The sequence below is a fragment of the Triticum aestivum genome, chromosome 3A (genome assembly GCF_018294505.1).
Source record: "Triticum aestivum cultivar Chinese Spring chromosome 3A, IWGSC CS RefSeq v2.1, whole genome shotgun sequence".
NCBI lineage: Eukaryota > Viridiplantae > Streptophyta > Magnoliopsida > Poales > Poaceae > Triticum > Triticum aestivum.
In genome coordinates, this window is record NC_057800.1 from 209,209,948 (window position 1) to 209,218,516 (window position 8,569).

The following is an 8,569-nucleotide window of genomic DNA, read 5'->3' on the forward strand; positions in this document are numbered from 1 at the left end:
TGGACCCCCCCCTGACATGACACCGACGCCAAAAATTCCTATAAATCTAGAAACCCCTAGAATTAAACCTAGATCGGGAGTTCCACCGCCACAAGCCTCTATAGCCACGAAAAACCAATTGGGAGCCTGTTCCGGCACCCTGCTAGAGGGGAAACCATCACCGGTGGCCATCTTCATCATCCCAACGGTCTCCATGATGAGGAGAGAGTAGTTCACCCTCGGGGCTGAGGGTATGTACCCGTAGCTATGTGTTTGATATCTCTCTCTCGTGTTCTTGATTTGGCACGATCTTGATGTACCGTGATCTTTGTTATTATAGTTGGATCATATGGTGTTTCTCCCTCTCTACCTTCTTGTGATGAATTGAGTTTTACCTTTGAGGTTTCACTATTATCGGATTGAATACTAGTATGGATTTGAGAACACTTGATGTATGTCTTGCATGGGATACCCGTGGTGACAATGGGGTGTTCTACTGATTCACTTGATGTATGTTTTGGCACTCAACTCGTGGATTCCCGAGGTGACATTAGGGTAATCTATGCATAGAGGTTGATCCACATTTTCGTCCTTGTTTCTCTGGTAGAAATTTTGGGGCACTCTTTGAGGTTCTTTGTGTTGGATTGAATATTATGAATCTGAAGTTGTTTGATGCATATCGTATAATTGATCCACGGATACTTGTGGTGACGTTGGAGTATCTAGGTGACATTAAGGTTGATTGATGTGTGTCATATGGTGTTATTTTAATACAAACTCTAGGGCTGTTTGTGACACATAGGAATAGCTCAATGGATTGATCAGAAAGAATAACTTTGAGGTGGTTTTGTACACTACAAGCAATTTCATATTATGTTCTCCGCGATAGGAACTTTGGAGTGACTTTTGTCATATGTTGAGGGATTGCCATATGATCTAATTATGTTATCATTGTTGAGAGAACTTGCACTAGTGAAAGTATGAACCTTAGGCCTTGTTTTCAAGCATTGCAATACTGTTTCCGCTCACTTTTACCACTTGCTACCTTGTTGTTTTTATATTTCCAGATTACAAAAACCTATATCTACCATCCATATTACACTTGTATCACCATCTCTTCACCGAACTAGTGCACCTATACAATTTACCATTGTATTGGGTGTGTTGGGGACACAAGAGACTCTTTGTTATTTGGTTGCAGGGTTGTTTGAGAGAGACCATCTTCGTCCTACGCCTCCCACGGATTGATAAACGTTAGGTCATCCACTTGAGGGAAAATTGCTTTTGTCCTACAAAACTCTACGCTTGGAGGCCCAACACGAGTCTACAAGAAGAAGGTTGCATAGTAGACATCAAGCTCTTTTCTGGCGCCGTTGCCGGGAGGTTAGTGCTTGAAGGTATACCTTTAGATCTTGCAATAGAATCTTTTAGTTTATTGTTTTATCACTAGTTTAGTATATAAAAGAAAACTACAAAAAATGGAATTTAGGTTGCCTCATATGCTTCATCATTACAATGTCTTTCTTGAGAATGATGGAAAGGAAAATTGTGCCAAAGTGTTAGTGGAAGAAGTCAATAAAATGTTTGGCACTAAATATTTGGATGATGAGCATGATTGCAATGTTGTTAGTATGAATTCTTTCAATATCCATGATGCTAATGATATGCAAAGCCACAAGCTTGGGGATGCTATGTTTGATGAAGATGATATTTTTTGCCCCCAAGTTTTGATGAGCAATTTTATTATGATGATAGCATGCCTCCTATTTATGATGATTATATTGATCAAAGTGGGCTTGGAAGAGTGTCAACTTTAGTAAGCAATGATCCCACTATTTTGGAGGGTGTTGAATCTTATTGTGATAATTATGAAAGTGGATTTGGAGAGGTCATGACTTTATTTAGTGATGAATCCACTATTTCGAAGAGGTTCCAATTGATTATATGAACAAAGTTGCTATCTATGATGATTATTGTGATGACATGTATGCTATAAAGAATAATGATAATCATGAAACTTGTCATCATGATTTTAATTTTCAATTGGATTTTCCCTCACATGATAGTTATTTTGTTGAGTTTGCTCCCACTACTATTCACGAGAATAAATTTGCTTATGTGGAGAGTAATAAAATTTCTATGCTTGTGCATCATGAAAATAATGCTTTATGTGATAGTTATATTGTTGAATTCATTCATGATGCTACTGAAAATTATTATGAGAGAGGAACATATGCTTTTACATATTGCAACAATATCAAGTTTTCTCTCTATGTGTTGAAAATCTTGAAGTTTTGCTTGCTTTACCTTCCTATGCTAGTTGATTCTTGCTCCCATAAATTGTTTGTTCACAAAATACCTATGCATAGGAAGTGGGTTAGACTTAGATGTGTTAGTCTTATGCTTCATGATTCTTCCATTATGTTTCAATTCTTACCTTTTATGTGAACATCATCAAAATCATCATGCCTAGCTAAAAGGCATTAAAGAAAAGTGCTTGTTGGGAGACAACCCAATATTTATACCTACTGTTTTTGCGTGTTCACATGATTATGCTACTTTAGTAATCATGTTTTATAGCTTTTGTTTCAATAAAGTGCCAAGTAAAGCCTTTGGGATAGTGTGGATGATAGTTGACTTGATTCTGTGCAAAAACATAAACTTTTGTTCCCAGTGACAAAATTGTTTAAAATTACTGGAGCATCGAAAAATTCTGAAATTTTACAGTTGATTGAAATAAAAATTGCCTACGTTGTCCTAATTTTTCATAATTTTTGGAGTAACAGAAGTATGGTTGTTGTTCAGATCATTACAGATTGTTCTGTTTTTGACAGATTCTGTTTTCAATGCATAGTTTGCCTGTTTTCTAGTTTCTTTGGCTTATATTGGTCAATATAAATTGTAGAAATGATATGGTAAAGTAGGAATTGTGTGAGAACAATTTTGAATCTTTTCTTGACAGTACCAAAGTGAATGATTTGTCTTTATCATACTAACCCATCTCACGAAGTTCTGTTAAGTTTTGTGTGATTGAAGTTTTCAAATTTTGGGTGAGATATCGATATGAGGAGAATAAGGAGTGGCAAGACCCTAAGCTTGGGGATGCCCAAGGCACCACAAGGTAATATTCAAGGAAGATCCAAGCAACTAAGCTTGGGGATGCCCCGGAATGCATCCCCTCTTTCGTCTTCAACATTATCGGTAACTTCACTTGGAGCTATATTTTTATTCATCACATGATACGTGTTTTGTTTGGAGCGTCATTTTATTTTATTAGTATTTGCTTGCTGTTATTTATAGTAATGTTTTCCATCTTTTAGTTCAATAAAAAGGTCAAGTGTAGCCTTTACCATGCTTATTTTCCAAGTCTATATGTTGCTTTTTGAAAACAGAAAGTTTTTTTATCATTGCCTGAATTCTTATGGAAAGTTAGAATGTGATAAAATCTTGAAATTTTTACACAATGAGTAATAACAAAATTTCTACAGTTTGGTAATTTTTCAGAATTTTTGGAGTTAGGGAAATATGAATCCTCTTGCATTCTTTACAGACTGTTCTGTTTAGACAGATTGCTGTTATGTTTGCATTGTTTCCATATGTTTGCTTGTTGAATGATTATATTTGAGGATAGGAGTATTAAATATGCAGAGGCATTTATTATTCAATGTAAAATTATAATTTTAGTGATTTTCTACAGTAGAGAATGATAAGGTTTAGCATAGATTTATACTAACTTATCTCACGAGTTCTTATTGAGTTTTGTGTGGATGAAGTTTTTTAAAATTAGGGAAACCGTTATATGAGAGGAATTAAGGAGACAAAAAAGCTCAAGCTTGGGGATGCCCAAGGCATCCCTAGCTAATATTACAAGAAGTCTCAAGCATCTAAGCTTGGGGATGCCCTGGTAGGCATCCCACCTTTCTTCTTCAACAACTATCGGTCAGTTTTGGTTGAGTCTAAGTTTGTGCTTCTTCACATGATATGTGCTATCCTTGCAATGTCATTTTATTTTTTTGCTTGCTGTTTGAATAAAGTACTTAAGATCTAAATTTTCTTTATGTTAGAGAGTCTTCACATAGTTACATAATTATTCGACTACTCATTGATCTTCACTTATATCTTTTGGAGTAGTTTGTCAGTTGCTCTAGTGCTTCACTTATATCTTTTTAGAGCATGATGGTGGTTTTATTTTGAAGAAATCGATGAACTCTCATGATTCACTTATATTATTTTGAGTTAAACATCATGGTAATTTGCTTTGGTTATGAATTTAGTCCTAACATGATAGGCATCCAAAAGGGATATAATAAAAACTTTCATATAAAGTGCATTGAATACTATGAGAAGTTTGATTCCTTATGATTGTTTTGAGATATAAATATGGTGATACGAGAATCATGCTAGTGAGTAATTGTGGATTGTAGAAATACTTGTGTTAAAGTTTGTGATTCCCGTAGCATGCACGTATGGTGAACCGTTATGTAACGAAGTTGGAGCATAATTTATTTATTGATTGTCTTCCTTATGAGTGGCAGTTGGGGACGAGCGATGGCCTTTTCCTACCAATATATCCCCTTAGGAGCATGCGCGTAGTACTTTGTTTCAATGACTAATAGAATTTTGCAATAAGTATGTGAGTTCTTTATGACTAATGTTGAGTCCATGGATTATACGCACTCTCACATTTCCACCATTTCTAGCCTCTCTAGTATACCGCAACTTTCACGATGCATTACACCCACCATTACCCTTCCTCAAAACAGCCACAATACCTACCTATTATGGCATTTCCATAGCCATTTCGAGATATATTGCCATGCAACTTTCCACCGTACCATTTACTATGACATGCTTCATCATTGTTATATTGCTTTGCATGATCATGTAGTTGACATCGTATTCTATACATGTCACTCTTGAGTCATTGCACATCCCGGTACACCGCCGGAGGCATTCATATAGTCATATTTTGTTCTAAGTATCGAGTTGTAAGTAAACAAAAGTGTGATGATCTTCATTATTAGAGCATTGCCCCATGTGAGGAAAAACAAAAGAGGCCAAAGAAGCCAACAACAAAAAAAGCGCCAAAGAAGCCAAACAAAAAAAGAGAAAAGAGAGAAGGGGCAATGTTACTATCCTTTTTCCACACTTGTGCTTCAAAGTAGCACCATGATCTTCATGATAGAGAGTCTCCTATGTTATCACTTTCATATACTAGTGGGAATTTTTCATTAGAGAACTTGGCTTGTATATTCCAACGATGGGCTTTCTCAAATTGCCCTAGGTCTTCATGAGCAGGCAAGTTAGATGCAGACCCACTTAGCTTATTTTTGAGCTTTCATAAATTTATAGCTCTAGTGCATCAGTTGCATGGCAATCCCTACTCACTCACATTGATATCTATTGATGGGCATCTCCATAGCCCGTTGGTACACCTAGTTGATCTGAGACTATCTCCTTCATTTTGTCTTCTCCACAACCACCATTATCTATTCCACCTATGGTGCTATGTCCATGCCTCACGCTCATGTATTGCATGAAAGTTGAAAAGGTTTGAGAACATCAAAAGTATGAAATAATTGCCTGGCTTGTCATCGGGGTTGTGCATGATTTGAATATTTTGTGTGTTGAAGATGGTGCATAGCCAGACTATATGATTTTGTAGGGATAAGCTTTCTTTGGCCATGTTATTTTTAAAAGAAAAAATTGCCTTGTTAGTATGCTCGAAGAATTATTGTTTTTTGTCAATATTAAACTTTTGTTTTCAATCTATGGATCTGAACATTCATGCCACAATAAACAAAAAATACATGGATGAATATGTTAGGTAGCATTCCACATCAATTTTTTTTGTTTTTATCATTTACCTACTCGAGGACGAGCATGAATTAAGCTTGGGGATGCTTAATACGTCTCCAACGTATCTATAATTTTTGATTGTTCCATGCTATTATATTATTTATCTGGGATGTTTTATATGCATTTATATGTTATTTAATATGATTTTTGGGACTAACCTATTAGCCTAGAGCCCAGTGCCAGTTTCTGCATTCTCCTTGTTTTTGAGTTTTACAGAAAAGGAATATCAAACAGAGTCTAAATGAGCTGAAAATTGACGGTGATTTTTGATGGACCAGAAGAACCCCCGAAGCACAAGAGTTGGGCCAGAAGAGTCCCGAGTAACGACAAGGGTGGAGGACGCGCCCACCCCCTAGGGCGCACCCCCTGCCTTGTCGCTGACTCATGGACCACCCTGACGTGAAACCGACGCCAAAAATTCCTATAAATCCAGAAACCCCCAGAAATAAACCTAGATCGGGAGTTCCACCGCCGCAAGCCTCTTTTAGCCACGAAAAATCAATCTGGAGCTGATGAACCACAAGTATATGGGATCAATTGTAGCCTTTTCGATATGTCAGAGTGTCGAACCCAACAAGGAGCAGAAGGAAATGACAAGTGGTTTTCAGCAAGGTAATGTCTGCAAGCGCTGAAATTGTAAGTAACAGAGTAGTTTGATAGCAGTAACAAAAGTGCAGCTAGGTAGCCCAATCATTTTGAGGCAAAGGACATGCCAAAACAGTCTCTTATAATAAGCAAAGCATTCTTGAGGGTACACGGGAAGTTCATCTAGTCACTTTCATCATGTTGATTCGATTTGTGTTTGCTACTTTGATAATATTTGATATGTGGGTGGACCGGTGCTTAGGTGTTGTTCTTACTTGAACAAACCTCCTACTTATGATTAACCACCTCACAAGCATCCGCAACTATGAGAAAAGTATTAAGAATAAATTATAACCATAGCATTAAACTTTTGGATCCAATCGGTCCCTTACGGAATAGCGCATAAACTAGGGTTTAAGCTTCTGTCACTCTCGCAACACATCATCTAATAACTACTCCACAATGCATTACCTTAGGCCCAAATATGGTGAAGTGTCATGTAGTCAACGTTCACATGACACCACTAAGGGAATCACAACATACATACTTTCAAAATATCGAACACATATCAAGTTCACATGATTACTTGCAACGTGATTTCTCCCGTGACCTCAAGAACAAAAGTAACTACTCACAAATGATTATCATGCTCAAGATCAGAGGTGTATTAAATAGCATACTAGATCTGAACATATAATCTTCCACCAAATAAACCATATAGTAATCAGCTACATGATGTAATCAACACTACTAGTCACTCACAAGCACCAATCTATAGTTCTGGTACAAAGATTAAACACAAGAGATGAACTGGGGTTTGAGAGGAGATGGTTCTGCTGAAGATGTCGATGGAGATTTCTCTCCCCAAGATGGGAGAGTTGTTGGTGATGATGATGAGGATGATTTCCCCCTCCGGGAGGGAAGTTCCCCTAGTGGAATCGCTCCGCCGGAGGGAAAAAGTGCTCCTGCCCAAGTTCCGCCTCGAGACGGCGGCGCTCCGTCCCGAAAGTCCTCTCTTTTTTTCTAGGTCAAAATGACTTATATACCAGAAGATGGGCACCGGAGGTAGGCCGAGGGGAGCACAACCCACCAGGGCGCACCTGGGCTCCTTGGCGCGCCCATGTGGGTTGTGCCCACCTGGTGGGCCCCCTCTGGTACTTATTGGCTCCAATATTTCTCATATATTCCATAAAAATATCTGTGAAGTTTTAGCTTGTTTGGAGTTGTGCAGAATAGGTGGCCTGGCATAGCTTCCCATGTCCAGATTTGCAGCTCCGGAATTCCCCCTCTTTGTGTGTACCTTGCATACTATGAGAGAAAAGGCATTAGAATTACTCCAAAAAGCATTATGATGCATAGAAACATCATAAATAACAGTAGGAAAACATGATGCAAAATGGACGTATCAACTCCCCCAAGCTTAGACCTCGCTTGTCCTCAAGTGAAAACCGAAAATGAAAAACATGTCCACATGCTTAGAGAGAAAGGTCATAGAAGCATCATGTGAATTATTATAACAACAACAAACTTCAACATAAAACTTTTATCATAGAACTTTTCATGAATAAGTAACAATTCATCACACTATCAAAGTATAAAGCATAAACTCTATTGGAAACCAACAAACTATGTTCTCAGTCAACTTTGCAACTACAATTCATCATCTTTTCAGGAATGGTCACGTATCGGAGCCTTTAGGAAAGTCCACATACTCAACCATCATATAGTCTTATATGATTGCTAACACTCATCACATACACATGAGCAAAACGTTTCAACCGGACACACAGAAAGATTGGGGCTTATAGTTTCGCCTCCCAATGTATTCACCTCAAGGGTGATGTCAACAATAATAACTTATGCTACCCATATTCAACTGGACATATGTGCCTAGATCTTTCCTCACCACATGATGCTTGACAAAGGAGAAAAATAAAAAGGAATAGAGAGAAGAAACTTGACTCTTGCATAAAAGTAAATACATAAAAGTAAAAGATAGGTCCTTCACAGAGGGAAGCAAATGTTGCCATGTGCTTATTTGTTTGTATGCTCAACCCCTTAGTGCAAAAGAACGTCACGTCATATTTCCCCTTATGATAGCAACCTTTATTATGCAGTATGTCGCTTTTATTTGTTGCTATCACAA